This window comes from Aulostomus chinensis, chromosome 7 (assembly GCF_037954235.1).
Source record: "Aulostomus chinensis isolate RoL2024-O1b breed Wild chromosome 7, RoL_Achi_v1.0, whole genome shotgun sequence".
Taxonomy (NCBI): Eukaryota; Metazoa; Chordata; class Actinopteri; order Syngnathiformes; family Aulostomidae; genus Aulostomus; species Aulostomus chinensis.
The window spans coordinates 8286770-8303538 of record NC_141326.1 but is presented as its reverse complement, the minus strand read 5'-3'; the positions used below and the strand labels follow the sequence as shown (position 1 = coordinate 8303538).

Genomic DNA, 16769 nt, shown 5'->3' with positions numbered 1-16769 from the left:
ACCTCATAATGTTTCAATGTTGGTGTTAAGTGCAACACATTTGTATGCATTTAAAATGATCTATGCTGCATCTTAAGTCATTGCTATGATACCAGAATACATAAAATTATATTGTTAGTCTACTTTCAGAATTTAAAGTCAGGTTTCAACCTGTAGAAGGAATTCCACATGTATTTTTTGTACACAAAATGTAATTTTTTTAACTGTTTGCACTAAAATGTCAATATTGGGATCGAATCAAACACACCAAGACATTTGAAAAAGAGACATTACATTTTGTAAAGCTTTATTTTACAAAACAAAGTTGATTTGGTGCATCTACTGGTGGACTGGCTAAACAGAGGAAATAGCTCCATTTCCACAAAAACCTATACCCAGTATCTCCATTTCCCTCAAGTTTATTTTAAGAAGAACAAACCTTCTTGAAAAATGAAAGTTTTCAAACAAAAAAAAACAAATTAAACAAATGTGCAAACCTAACCTGTACATGGTACAACAAATAATCCTCATCAACATGGTTAGACATGGGTGGCAATGGGAAGATCTCCATCTTCTTTCATTTGTGTGATCCTTTCCTTTACCTCTGGGGTCATGGTAGCATGGCATCTGTCAATGAAAGATGACAATTTTTCCTGGCGCTCATTCCAGGGCCCCACATTTTTGAAGATGTCAGGTGCAGCTATGCTCAATTCAGCATTTGCCGCTGTCCCAGAGACAGTATTTCTATCAGAACCAACTGAATCGAAAGCTGCCTTCATGCAACCCCCTCAGTTGAAGGCATCAATCGCCATCTTGTAGCGTGCAATGATGCTCGTGGTGTTTTTAGCTATACAAATTAAAACCAGATTTTGCATAAAAAGCTTTCCGTCAAGATGTGTGAATGTCTTCAAACTGCAAAGAGCAATTACCCCTTCTTCCAATCAGCTCAGAGCTAGAGAGTTTAACTGGTTGGCGGAAAGTTGAGGAGGAGGTTGGAGATTTTGAAGACTTCTTCATTCTGCAGCTATCCATGGACGAATCTAGATCAGAAATCAAGGAAGGATCAAAACAGATCATGATAGTGTAAACTTTCAAATTACACACAAATTCAAAGCACCCAAAAACAGTGGTCAAAAGAATCCCAAGAGTTGCGCACGCAGAAAAAAAAAATCCGGATTTGTCAATCTGTGCGAGCGCCAGAATCCATTCACGTTCTCTTGGTACATCCCAATCAGCGTTGAATTGAGCGGAGGTGTCAGAGTGACTGGGCCCTCCCCCGTTATGCCCACCTATAAATACGTAAATTTATTTAGAAAGGGTGTCCGCTGTCTGCACTTGCAAAACAATGTCAAAGAAAAAGTTCACGGCGTGTGAGCTAGAGGTGCTGGTCGGGGAGGTGGAGGGGAGAGAGCAGATTTTGTTTGGCAGCCTGTCCAATGGTGTCAGCACAAAAAAAAAATGTTGTGAGTGGGATAAGGTGTGCGAGAGGGTGAACGCAGTTTTTAAAGCAACGGACACCCGTAGAGATTAACAAAAAAAGTGGTCGGACTTCAAGGTGGAGGTCAAGCGGCGAACAGCTGCCCTCCAGAGGAGTGCCGACCAGCACCTGCCTGCAGCCTCTCCCCACCACTGCTGTTGGACAGAATGTGCGAGTCGTGCATTGAACCAGGCCATCTCGCGACAGCGTTGAGCAGATCTGCGCATCACATTACATGGGAGAATCCGGCTATTGCTGCCAACTGTGTTTTAATATTGGCCTGTTCACCCGCACCGTAAGGAAATTTAATGTACCTGCGGGAAAGGCGGATGATCAGGTCCACCATCAAGGGCATGTACCGACAGAGGGTCGACTGGCTCGCCCCGGAACTTTCTGCCATCTCCCGCTGGAAGGAGCCAGTGGCCAAGAAGTCGAGCGTGCCCAGCACCAGTGTCGGCACTGGCACAGCTCGGCTCCTGGCGGTTTTGCACTGGAGCGCCAGCTGCAGCTTCTCACAAATTTGCAGGAGGATGACCCGTGGTAGCCTGAACCGGCTGATCAGCCACTCATCATAATTGTGGAGCAAGTCCTCCCGCTCCCTGAAATATAGCTCCCGTCTTATTGCACCGTTTGCCACGTTCTTCAAAAAGTGCTGTTGCACATTCAGCAATCAATCCACAATCAATGTTTCAGTAATCAGTTCCCATGCATCAATCGTGAAGGCTCTTTTATAGCCGCTTAAGTAATGCCAACAGGTGTTTGTGTTTGTGTTGAGGGCTTTATTGTGACGTATGTGTGTGTCAAATGTGATCAGATGTGTTGTCAAATAATGTCAGTTACCAAACACCGCCACATAGTGTCGCCAACAGACCAAAGTGCAGTCAACGCAATCATCAGCTTTCCGCTGACTTCTACGGCACCTCCCGAGTTGGCGTGAAACAGCGCAAGAATTGACGAACTTTTCCCGTTGATACATCTGAACGTGAGCGCCGATCCTGGCGTACGCAAGTTTGTCTTGCGTAAACAGCACTGATACATGAGGTCCCGGAACTGAAGTCTTTCTCTTTCTCATCATAACCAATGCTCTTTAATTGCTTGGCTCTCTTTGTAGGGGCTTTTCTTTCATTCCCATGCTTGTGTTTCACACCTGCGAAACAAAACAATTTGTGTTTTGTGGTTGTGAGAAAGGAAAATATATGAAAACATTTTGTTTGTGTGCTAGAGAAAACCTATTGGAGAGTAACAAAAAAAAGAAAGAAATACTTTTACCATATGAATATTGCTTGATAAATAGCCCTACTGACTTGACTTGCCAGACACGATTGTGGATGAGCTCATCCTTTTTCCTTAGTTCTTCTTGCATGTAGGTCTTATCTTTGAGTAGGGAGATGTTTGATTCACAAGGGCGCCCCTTCTCTTTATCTGTGGTATGTGTAATTGCAACACAAGTGTGTAAAGATGTAAGTAATTTTAGGCTACACTTGGTTGTTATATTGTATAGCCACTACATCAGCCATACACATGGACCACGCTGAGAGCCTTGTGTCACACGATCAAAAACAATGCTACTGTTAGTAGTTGGTTGTTATTGATGTAGACGTCAACAATTATGTATGAAAAAAAAAGAATATTTCCAGACCTTTTATGCTCTTATAATCCCTGGGGGGGATGAATCAGCCTTCGGATTGGCATTCAATTTGGGATAACTCATGGTTGAAGCTGTGAAATATTTAAAAAAAAGTGAGGGATACACATTAAAAAAATCTTCATATCAATAACATACTGTTTTAAAAATATATTAATATCCAAATAAAATTAGTTGGTTATGTATGCCACTTTGTCAATTTTCTGGCTATACACTGACCTACCATAATTACTACTCTATGCATATAGCTTCTATTGTTTGAATCTCAGCAATAATAACATTCTTAGCTTTTCAGCTATTTTGAAAACAATAACGATTGCTATAAAACGAAATATCATGCACCAAACCCTTAACGGGAGGAAATATGTGCAATGTACATTTGCAGGTTTTCTTGCTAGCAAGCAAACTCAAAATTAGCTTAGCCTGTATCTCCAGTTTGTGTATGTGGGTGGTTTTATTTCTCATTAATCTTGAGTTGCATAATTAATATGTCTTGCTACGGGTTCCCCCCCCCCCCCCCCATCTCTTACCAATACAACCAGTCACCAAGTCCTTCTGAAGTTCAACGTGATGCAGGAAACCCAAAACTGTCAGGGTTTGTGGTGGATGATGTGGGAGACCCAAATGCAGATAGTAGGATGGGTGGTGCACAAAAGAGGTTTATTGTTTAACGGGGTGACTGGAGACATGACATGGCGTGAGAGCTACAGACGTGACGTGGCATGAGAGCTGGAGACGTGACACAGACCATGAACATAGCTACACAAGACAGCAAACTAACAATGACCCAACAACGAACAAGGGAAAACACAGGTTAAATACAAGGAGGTTAATGGGGCACAGGTGGTGCAATCAACCAGGTGATACAGGGATCGTGACAGTTCACCTCGGATCCATGTTCTACAAATCCTGCAGATCGCTCCAGAACCACCTGGAATTCATTTACAAGTGAATTTGGTTTGTCCATCCATCCATTGTCTTCCGCTTATTCCTGTTAAGGGTCGCGGGGCGGCTGAAGCCTATCCCAGCATCTATGGGCGAGATGCAGGGTACTCCCTGGACAGGTCGCCAGTCCACGGCAGGGCCAACACATAGAGACAAACAACCATTCACACTCACATTCATACCTACAGTCAATTTAGAGTATCCAATTAACCTAGTCCCCATTTGCATGTCTTTCGATGGTGGGAAGAAGCCGGAGTACCCGGAGAGAACCCACGCAGGCAAGGGGAGAACGTGCAACTCCACACAGAAAATCCCGCGCCCGAGCCAGGACTCAAACCCAGAACTTTCTTGCTGTGAGGCGACAGTGCTAACCACTGCGCCACCGCGCAGCCGGGTTTGGTTTGTCTGTTGTTAAAAATGTAAATAAATGAATTAATAAAAATGGTATGAAGGTCTGGAAAAGTACCACCAATGAGTATATATAGGTGTCTTGTGTGCACAGTGGTAAAAAGAAGAATTGTTAACCCGTAATTTATCCCCTCTCTATTCCACTTATTGGAGTAGGCCTCTGGTTTATATAAGAAATAAAATCTGTGTAAGTTCATGTATTCACTGTTGTTGTTTGCATGTCTCTGTAGATTTTCACAAGGACTGCACTTGAAACAAGTGGACCATATTGAAGATAGTGTTGCAAAAAGTAGCAGAACCTTAACAAAGATGGCTTCGTCTTTGAGAGAGGTATATCACACCACATTTTTCCATGAGTACAATGAGATGCCTTTGGTAAATTTGTCCAATCAAGATATTGAGATTTTTCATTAGACTTTGTACTTCATATTTAGCAGCTAGTGATGTCATTATGCTTTGTCTTTTCCTATATGTAGGTGTGCAGACGTGCTATTCACAAATTTCGCATTCAAGACAAAATCAAAGTTGGTGGCCATCATTGCTTTGTGATGCTGGATGAGAGCAAGTTTTCACACAAAAGAAAGGTAAGATATATTTACTCATTATGTGGAATTTTGTACATTTTTTTTTTAATTGACATTTGTTAGTATTTCTACTGTTTTTGTTGGTTATTGCTATGGAAACTGGAAAAAAACAACTGTGATTTATTCCTTGACCAGCATTTATTTAACCTTTATTTTACCAGGTAGTCACTTGAGATCAGGTGATCTCTTTTCCGAGCCAGACCTGACCAAAATGGCAACATCTAAAACAAGCAAAATAACACAAAATCAGACAAGAACAAACAAAGCAACGTGGTACAGAGAAAAAACGAACACTGAAACAAGGCCAAAAGTAGATAAAAGTCGAAGCAAGGAGGCAGGGGGAGGTTGGGCTTTACAAAGGGTCACTGAGGAGAGAAGGTCAGGTTAATGGAAATGTGAATACATTGTCCAGAAAAACAATTACACTGCCCCATTTCAGTCAAGATGCAGCATAGATCATTTTAAATGCATGCAAATGTGTTGCACTTTACTTAACACCAACAATGAAGCATGATGATGAGGTACGCTTTATTATAGATGCACCCATATGAACTTCAGTTTACTTCAAGCATATAATGATAACTCATGGAGTATCATAACATCTAACGAGTCCTTATAACAGCTGATTGTTGAGGTGTGTGTATAGAGGGCTCTAACTGGTCACAATGTGTCATCAGCCCCATCAGTCAGCCTGGAGTTTATAACTACTCAAGAGCACTTCTAAGACCTTTGGGTTTATAAATCATTATAAGCTCTATTTATAGTTATTCATAACTGTTGATATAGTGCATCATCATTCATTATAAGTGTATTCATAATGTTTTAGAATGATTATGATACGCATCATATGTCACTATGAATGCACTCATACTGTAATGCACTATAGATGGGGTCTTCATAGAAAGTGTTATTGTGATGTTTAATTGTTCTTGAGAATAATGGCCTGGTCATATACAGGGCAACTTTAAATTAAGTTTTTATTGTCCTACAAGAGGCGGCACAGCAAGAAGTTTCCGGTTTTGAGTCCCGGCTCAGCACGGGATCTTTCTGTGTGGAGTTTGCATGTTCTCCCTGTGCCTGCGTGGGTTCTCTCCAGGTACCCCAGGTTCCTCCCACAGTCCAAAGACATGCAAATGGGGACTAGGCTAATTGGATACAATATATATTGGCCCTGTGATGGACTGGCAACCTGTCCAGAGTGTACCCTGCCTCTCCCCCGAAAGCCGCTGAGATAGGCTCCAGCTCCACCCCGTAACAGGATAAGCGGAAGAAAATGGATGGATGAATGGATGGATGTCCTACAAGACAAAAAAAAATGTGCAGTGTAAAAGATAAGATCCCTGTGTCAAAATTTAGGTGCTCCACACATAGACCTATTTTTTTGTTCTTTTTGAAGAGTTTATTTAATTTAACTCTCAATTCTTTAAAACTTGTTTCATTTTAGCAGCAACAGTTATTTCCAAAGAATGGACCATGGACAAGTGGTGGGCTGTGTGGGTTTTGCAAGTTGGTAGGAAGGTAATTCACACTTTAATTACACATGAAGCTATTTGAAATTTAGTTTGAAATTACCTTGAAGTATAAGGGCTGTAAATGGATCTAAAAAAAATCAAATAAATCACATGTAATCAATCACACTTTGTAATTAATTCCATTAATGATATATTGCTTACATTGTTTTTTTCAGTAACAAGTTTTTTTACCTAAAATATCTATGTAAATCTGCAGTATACTTTTGAGTTTGAAATCTTGGTTCATTCTTTCTAATGATTGAAATACTTTTCTACTGTAAGACTGCAAAGAAAGTGATCCCAACAGCTGCACGATATTGATAGGGTTGGGTACTGAAATTCGTATCCAAGAAGGAACCGAATCAAAAACGGTGGGTACCGGGTACCCTTAAAAAATATTTATTTTGGTTCTGCTTATCGGATCTTGGACGCACTTGAAACCTTTTTCACAATGGCTGCGTGTCTGCCAGGAGGGAACTGTCTGCCAGGAGTCGGCACCTGTCTGTTACGTGACTATGTCACGCATTCACACTGACTTCAACAAGTTGGAGGAGAAAAAAAAACACAGCAGAAACCAGAGTAACGAGCAAACATAACAGGGTCTTTGCCTAGTGTTTAGTGTGTGTTTGTACTGTTTTTAGTGCTGCGACTGTGTTGCTCTGCCGAGCAAACATAATAGGGTCTTTGCCTGAAGTACCTTCAGGCTCAGGCCCTAAAAAGCTGTGGCTAACTGGACTAAGTATGCATGATGGACCGTGGAAAACACTCTAAAGTGTGGGTTCACTTTGAAAGACTAAGAGATGAAAAAGGAAAGTGCAACATATGTCATAAACTAATAAGCAGCAAGACAGGTTGCACATCAAATTTGACGCAACATTTAAGACTGCATGGCATCGACCTGAAAGACTATACAGTGTTTGATGTACTGCGGCCGTCAACACCCAACACAGCCAGTGCTAATATTGCTAAAAGCAGCTTTAGCACCTTGCCAGCAGCCCCAACAGAAACAGAGAAAACTGAGGAGTGTCACCATGCCGTAACAAAATTTGTAGTCAAACGACAGCATCCTTTCTCAGTAGTCGAGTCTCCATCATTCAGGTAAGTTAAATAATGTAATGTCGCCAATTTCCATCCTAAATCCTGAGACAAAAACACCGTATTTTGTATTGTGTTGGATATGTTTCCCTGCAAACGTCAAAAACATATCAACAAAAAACAAATGACCTTGTTCAAAATTAAATCAAAATGAATCTATAAAATGGGAATAAACACAATAAAGGCATTTTCTTTTCATTTAAACTTTCATTTCAACTCTTGCAATTGTGTATTTCTGCCACAGCCACACTATATTACTGACTTCCTAACAACAAAACAGTGTGATTTAGGTTGGAAATGGATGAGGTTTAAGTTTGTTGAATAAAATAAAAGATTTGATGCTAGAAAACTTGTATAGTAATAGTTACTGTTATGTTGAATCTTTCTTTGCAGAGAGATGACCAGGGCCCTGAATGAAAACAACACACCTCCCTCCAGAGATATTTTGGCAAATCATTTAATTCCTGCCTGGTACAAGGTGGAAAAGTTAAACATTTTATCTGAGCTCAATGATGTCAGCAAAGTTGCCATAACCAGTGACAGCTGGACAAGCTGCTGACAGGATTTTATTTTTGTTTACCATTTTCTTAAAGCTAATTACTTTTCTTTAAATAAACATTTGACCTTCTATTTTTCTACTATTTTGGAATCGAATTAAAGAATCGTTAGGAACCAGAATCGATAAGCAGAACCAGAACCGAATCAGATTCATAAAAATCCTAACGATACCCATCCCTAGATATTGATAATATGAAAAATCTGTGTAATTCTTTATCAATGATAATGCAGAACAGTCCATGTCACTTTTGCAATGGTATCGATTGAAATAAAGAAAATGATCCCAAAATTCACACTGAAATGATTCAGTTGTAGAAAACTGAAAAATGGTGTATATATATATATATATATATATATATATATATATATATATATATATATATATATTTATATACAGTACACACACATATGTATAAAATGAAAATACAGATACCAATATTAGAATGATTAATATATTTCATTCCGATAAAAATAGTTTCCTACTGTAAATTTGCAAAGAAAATGATGCCAATAGCTGCATTATATTTGATAATGTGAAAAATTTTGTGTAATGCTTTATCAGTGATGATGCAGAGCAGACCCTGTCACATTTGCAATGGTATCAATTGTGTTCAAGTATGCAGGATGGACTTGAAAACATTTGCAGAACACAGAACATGTGCTAATATGTAAAGGTAAAGAAATGTAAAGAATTTTCGCTTGACGAACAAACATTCCACAGCTGATACGTGCCATCTGTGAGAGTATGAATAGCTGGGAGTTCAGAGTGTGTTAGAGGTTGATGTTTGCTGGACAGCTCTGACGGTTCGGCCTTTTCACTTGTACATTACTAAGCCTGCCTGGCTTTTTTTCCATAGCAACACTTGTGAAGGTCAAAGGCTATACCCCCCCCCCCTCCCCACACACACACACACACACACACACACACACACACACACACACACACACACACATACGCATGCATCTAAGGCAGTCAAGGCAGTTTTACTCATGAACTTGAACTTAATTGCTGAGAGAAATGAAAGAGACCAAGAATAGATACTTAACCAGCATCATCATCATCATCCATCACCATCATCATCATCATCATCATGCTCATCATCCTCCTCATTATCATTGTCATCATCATCAACATCAACATCATCATTATCTTCATCATCATCGTCATGCTCATCATCATCATATCATGAGTTCAGGCCAGGACAAGTTTGCGCAAAAAAGGTCACACCAAGGATTCCCCCTAATTCTCATTATTCTAGGACCTCATCTTCTGCCAACACGATTACAAAGAACACCACTGTATGAAGTGGCGGCATGGTGGTGCAGTGGTTAGCACCCTCGCCTCGCAGCAAGAAAGTTCTGCGTTCAAGCCCCGGATCGAGCAAGGGGTCTTTCTATGTGGAGTTTGCATGTTCTCCCTGTGCCTGGGTACTGGCTTCCTCCCACAGTCCAAAGACATGCAAGAGGGGACTAGGTTAATCGGATATTCTAAGTTGATCATAGGTTTGGCTGTGAGAGCAAATGGTTGTTGGCCTATATGTGTTGGCCCTGTGATGCACTGGCAACCCATCCAGACCCTCGCTCAAAGACAGCTGGGATAGGCTCCAGCCCCCCTGTGACCCTTAACAGGATAAGTGGTAGGAAATATATAATGGATGGATGGACCACTGTATTAAAGGCTCAGGCACCTTATTTGTACATAGGTCCTCTACTGAACCATGAACCAGTCTGCCATCCAGTCCCCCATCAAGCTGGCTTGCTCTCCCTGCCTCCCCTTCCAGAAGCTTCCTTCTTCAACTGTTATTAACATTTCCATGTTTCCCACATTTTGTATTGTAAACTGTTTTCTTCTCTGTAACAACATCTACTGCACGTCTGTCCGTCCTGGGTGAGGGATCCCTCCTCTGTTGCTCACCCTGAGGTTTCTCAGATTTTTCCCTGTTAAAAGGGTTTTCTATGGAGTTTTTCCTCAGTCGATGTGAGGGTCTAAGAGATGAAAGGATGTTGTTATGATGCCATGTGAAGCCCTTTGAGACAAACTGTTTGTGAAAACGGGCTCTACAAATAAAATTGCCTTGCCTTGCCTACTCAGAGATGCCACATGATCTGAAAAGCCCAGGATGAGAAAATTCTGCTTCTTCTTCTAAAATACTTAACATCTGGCTTTGTGCCAGATTAGTCACGGTCAATGTTGCATTAAGAAAGTCCCTATAACACTTGTGAGGAGATCAAATCTATGAGCTGTACTAACATGATATTGCCACCATGGTGACAGAACAGTAGCCTACTGTCACTTCATTACGTTGGACTACAATTTCCTTAAAATCAAAATCCATCCACTTTCTTCCCCTTATTCCTGTTAAGGGTCGCAGGGGGGCTGGAGCCTCTCCCAGTGGCTACGGGCAAGAGGCAGGGTACATCCTGGACAGGTCGCCAGTCCATCACATATAGACAAACAACCATTCACACTCACATCCATACCTACGGTCAATTTAGAGTATCCAATTAGTCTAGTCCCCAATCGCATGTCTTTGGATGGTGGGAAGAAGCTAGAGTACCCAGAGAGAACCCACGCAGGCACATGCAACCTCCACACAGAAAAATCCTGTGCCCGAGCCGGGACTCGAACCCAGAACCTTCTTGCTGCGAGGCGACAGTGCTAACCATGGTACCACCGTGCCACCTGATTCAGGGATGTTCAGATCCTAAATCCTGCAGACATGGTGTCAATGCCACTGACCTCACATATTTGAGTGTTCTAAAATAAAACACAGCAGTTTAAGGTGGCTAACCAGTGACTATTAGATAAAGAGTATGAAGAATTGATGCTGCGCCTCTCTTTGGCCATGCTGTGTCTGTCAATTGCTGCAGCTATCTAATACAACCCCTCCTCCCTCTTTTCATACCCAATCCCAACCCAATCCCCGTGCCCAGCTCTTTGTGCTGCAAGCAAACACATGCTAACCCCTAACTTTCTCAGAGGATGCAGAGGCAACAGTGGTGCCTCAAACATGTGCTGTTACCTCTTTGCTTTAAGAAAGTCTAATTTTCCTGATTTTGCATCTTTAACATTAGAGCAGGTCATAACCAGCTGCAGTGTCTTAATAATTTCTCACATTCGTATTGCTCACAGTAACGTATGCCTGAAGCAATGCTCTGTATATCACAGATGAGAAGCACAAATGTAATAGGAAGATGGCTGGCAGTCTTTGATAGGAGTAAAGACAGGAAATCACCTTTTGCCATGTGGGGAGCACATGACTTCAATATCTGGTGAACAGAACAAGGCTCATTAATAACCATTATACACAGGTTACATAATTCATCTTGTTAGGCACACCTACTGCTTCTGCTGAGTCATTTTCAGCTGAGGTTTTCATGATGTCTGTCTTTCTACAGCAGGAAGCGATAGAAATGTGTCATGTCTGAGTTGCAAGCAAGACAAATAGCATCCAACTGGTAAACTGAGCACATACAATAATGCTGATGGCAGGCACAATTCAAAGGTTAAAATCCAGAGTTGGATCAGATTGTGAATGCAAAATGTTACATATTACTGCATTAAACCTTTGATAAAGTCCAGAGGCAAATTTGCCTCTAGTGTGACATGGTGTAGGCCTGAGTTTCTATATGCATATCATGTATGAAAGAATCTCCAATGTTAATAAAATCGGTCTCATTTGACAGGAAAAAAGCATTTCCATGCATTTGAGACATGCAGAGGAGGTTCAACAGACTAATGAACGGTCAGGTGATCCTCTTGGGGCTCCTCCCAGACACACATACCAAACACACATATACTTGCAAACACATTAAAACTCAGTAGCTCAACCGACCCTGGTGACCAGCACAACAGTCTAATGTCTCAGGCATCTGCTCATGTCTAGTCTGGAGGGTCTTTTCCCACCCTGCCCCCCAGCCTGGGCCCACTGCAGCACCAGCTCCCACAATTGTGGGAAGACTATTTTGGGGTTTTTTGGGGGGGGGGGGGGGGGGTGGGGGGGGGTGTTGGCAGGAGGGACAAGAGCAAGAGCAGGGCTGAATAATAATGGGAAAATCCACAGTGTTGATCATTAATACACAAGTACCAGCTGCTTGTGTTGAACACACACTCCAGTGTCTTCATCAGACACCAGAGCCACTCTGCACCCTCATGATGCCTGAGGTGTGTTTATCATTGTCACATTTTACATTTGTGAGCTATGACATTTTGTCATGAGTGCAATCTACACTTCATTGAAATATGGCATGAGTTGTGTTTCATTCATTTGTATCAATCAAACTGATTGATAAATAATCACTAAAAAGAAATGGTTGTCTCTGTAATATTTGAATGTATGTATCCATTTCTTCATGTAGTTAAAGATTACATCTTTAAAGATCATATTGTTTTGTAGAATTCCTCCAGCATCCTCAATGACTGTGTGAAATAGATTGTGAATGTCAGAGCAAAAACTGTTATGCATGAATTAGTTGCTGGGCTTGACAGGTGGAAATAAGATGCAGACCTGACCGGTCTGGCGTGCATCAGACAGTAAAGAAGTACTAGACAAGAGGAGAAGAGCTTTCCTTTAAACCAGTGCCAACTCATTAAATTTGTTTGCCCCCTCCCCAACCTCCATCATCAATTATCCCCCACCTTCATTAGTGAGAGGAGAGGATGGAAGAAAAAGAGGACAGTCCATGTGTGACTGAGGAGGAAACGGGAAATTCCCCTTTCCTTCATTCTTACCCCTAATTCTCAGCATCTTATCGCTCTCTTTCACACACACACACACACACACACACACACACACACACACACACACACACACACACACACACACACACACACACACATTCAGGTACCCAATAGAAAACTATGATGCAACCCACCTTGTATCCCTGCCCAGCCATTTTAGATGTTGCAGCAACATCTCCCAAGATGGCTCCTTTGAGTGTGCCTAGACTCCAGGGATCTGGCAGGGTCTTTTTTCTGCCTCCTGGCATGGGCAAAATCTCTCTCTCTGACAGGACAGATGGCAGTAGAGGGTAAAACTTTTTCTTTTCATGAGGGTTCCCTTTACATGGATCTCCAATCACTCCAGCTTTTTAAAAGAAAATCTGCAATAAAAAAGAATAATAAATGAAGCATTGAATTATGTATGAAAAATAGTAACTAAGAACGCCAATCTGTTCTTCAATTCAACATTCAACTTTAACGTTTAGACCTGATGAAAAATGAATTCTACCATTTAGACCTGGTGCAAAAAATACCAGTGTTTTTCCTCAGTGTCGTCAAAGCATTTTATGTCTAAAGGTTAAGGTTAGGTTAAACCAGCAGTAAACATGCACATGCAGTTAGACAGAGTCAATCTAAAAGTGGTTTTGTAAGTTACCTTGACCTGGAAAACTCTGCAGTTCTTTCTCATATCCAATATCTGGCTGTGAAATGATGTAATTAGTCCTGTCTGTTAGCAAACATGTGGAGCCTCAAACTCAAATGGAAACTCATCTCTGGTGCTCTGACATTCTCCGGCCTGAGTGTATGCACTGCACAGCAATGAATAACTGAACTTAAGAGTTCAGCATCTGCCTACAGGACAGGTCAGTCTTTCCCATACACGTAACATGCAATGTGCCTTTGAGGCTTTGAGATTCATTGCAGCTTTAGATGCGTGTGTGTGCGATGTCTTTTTTAAGCATGTGTATGTAAGCTGCTATACAGTACCACTCATGAGCATTATTAGGAATGGTGAAAACATTACTGCCAGGAAAAAGCATTAGTTTGCACTTCCTGGCCTCTGAACAAAGTTTCAATAATTATCACAAAATATTACTTAGAAAAAGGGAAAAGTAAATAATGTATGCTTTAAAATCAAGATAGTGAAATACCTCAACAAATTAAGGCATCACTGTGAATTCACTCATTGCAGGTAAAATAGTGCTGGGAATTGAACTTTGATACTTTCATGGTAGCATTTGAACTGCTTCAATACTATCAACACTATCAAGTACACCAAATTTAAATACCGAGGAGAATATTTCAAAGTTTCTACTTGTATTTAATGTTGTACCACTACTACTTTGAGAGAAAAAATGTGTTCTTCCAAGGTAATGAAAACAAAAAACTTGAAACAAAAATTTGTTCTATATGTATATGTAAATTCATTTTAATCAGTATTGAAGAGAAAATCATTCAGGAATCAGTATCTAGGTCAAAATTACTGGTATTTTTGAATGATACCCAGCCCTAGCCAAGAGGGATCCGATCTAATACTATAAACTGTAGATCTCCGAACACATCAACACAACCTTCTCAGGTGATATTCCAATATCTGCAGTCATGTATCCATATTTGTGCTTCACATGGAGAAAGATTTAAGAGACCTGCACCCACTGACATACCCTGATCATCCAGCATTTTGCAGAGGAGCTAAATTGGCAACTGAAACTGCCTCAAATTATCTTTCCTGATACTGGATCATCCATCTAAAGCTGCAATGAATCTCAAAGCCTCCAAATAAGTTCTGTTTAAGCAAAAAGATTCCTGTGTGTTTCCCCGCCATGACAATGTAAACATTTTACCACTTTTGCTGCAAGTAAATCTACTTAAATGATGTATTGCACCAACAATATATTTTCCTACCTTATGGTAAAGTCAAATTGAGTGTTTCATTTTCTCTGGTGAATGAGTGCAAGGTTGTTGAAGTAATTTCTACTTTCGGTTATCTAGCTTTATGACAGGTATTTAACACTCATACAGCTAGATAACCAAAGACAGAAACAGACCCCCTCTCACCTCTCACCGTAGCCCAACATGCTATTGATCATCTGCAAGGAGGTGAAGAGGTGTCAGTGTCAGTTTAAACAGTATTTTTCCAGAATTACAGCAGTCTGCTATGAAATCCACACAATAAGAGTATTTAGAGGTGATTAAACTATTATTCAATATATATTATGGTTTTAAATCCAGCTAGAAACAAAGAATTTAAAACCTCACTTCTTGTCATGATCCAGACAGAGTCTTCATGTAGTGCATCTTAAATCTAAATACATTCTATCTGGACACGCAATTATTCCATTTCCATGAATGTGTGCGTGAACCTGTAAATAAATGGCCTTCAGATGCTGACATTGTCACAACACTAGACTACTCTTTCTAAAACAATATAGGTGAAAATCTGCAATAATAAAGAAGTAAGTTTAAGTTTCCATGGTCGTTAAATGAAATGATAGATAAGCAAATAATTGGAATAAACTAAAAAAAAAAGGGGTGATATCAATGATATCCAGCATGCATAAACGATTATATCCTTTTTGTACCTACAAAAATATTACATACACAATTCTTTTTGTTGGGGTAATATCTGACTAAATTGAGTGTCTTAAAACTAATAATGTTCTGCTAATAGTTAAAAACTAACAAGGTTCACACAAAAAACGTGTTTTCTCCGTCAATGTCTGTGACCATGAACGAAGTTAACGCCAGTTAAAAAAACACAAAACAAAACTGGGATGTTCGGTACTGCATCAAAAAATGATTGTCAATTAACTATATTTTTAATACTGTCATTCCTCTCGGTAAAATAGATTCCACACTTTTAATGAGAGTTCTGTTTGGCCAACTTCTGAAACTAAACACCAGGATTACCTGCAAAGTAGTGGCAATAATAATAGATGGAGAATATTCTTGGACACCCTTTGCCTTGTTTGAACATGTATATTGTTTTCCTAGAGTATCCTAAAGACAGCATGGGAACACACACGGAAAGCAGGCTGGAAGCTGTTCAGGTGGAAGCCCTCTAATGTGGGAGCGCATCCTCTCTATTACCAACTTCTTACCTTTTCTAGAAGCAAAGTACGTTCAGTAGACTTAATGTCCTCAACTTGATGCATCTGTCTGCGGGTTGTCGGGCGCTTGTGACGGGTCAGCCCTGCATCTCTCTACCGGGTGAACCCACCTCAGACTTCCACTTTATACCTCACCTCAGATTACGCGCTCCCTCTTGTGCCTGGCTAACCACTCCGCACTGACGTCATAAGGCAAACAGTTCCGGGACGGACCAATCACAGACTCAGCGGGCACCAAAGACAAGTTAACCAGAGGAAGATGTCTCACACTTCGCACGGTTATCCTCGTTTCTTTACTTTTACTGCTTACAAACACGGGTAAGTCAGTAAATCAGTGTCCCATGCTTGTGAGTTCAACAACACATGAACTCTAAACATCATGTATTGCATTCAAGTTGTGCTTTGGTGTTAGCAGTAGTTTTGAAGTTCGAATGTGAAAGTTAAATCTTAGGTTTTGAGTTTGAGTTTGCATTTATTGTATTCATGCTCTCAGTTAACTAAATAAAAGGAGAATTTACACAATAATATATATTAAAAAAATCATATGTAAGACTAGAAACAGTACACATCTACACAGAGACATTCAAACCCATACATACACATTTACAGACACAACCATGCACTTTCAGGCAGCCAAACAATGATGTTCAACACTGAAACATATGGCGTAAGGAGACAAAGTGTACACAAACAACAGAAATCATTCTCTGGAGACTTAAACTACTTCTGTTAAA

General features: G+C 40.5%; 1 long non-coding RNA gene across 2 annotated transcripts; it reads right to left on the bottom strand.

Moving 5' to 3' along the window:
• On the bottom strand, positions 1 to 16152 carry LOC147258425 (uncharacterized). 2 transcript variants are annotated; one of them, XR_015116759.1, is made up of 3 exons: positions 16027 to 16152; positions 13078 to 13305; positions 1 to 3175 (listed from the first exon to the last, which is right to left on the bottom strand). It is a non-coding gene; the product is annotated as an uncharacterized LOC147258425 (long non-coding RNA). The 2 variants fall into 2 exon arrangements; XR_015116760.1 differs by lacking the exon at positions 16027 to 16152 and adding an exon at positions 14831 to 14887.
• Positions 16153 to 16769: the final 617 nt, after the last annotated feature.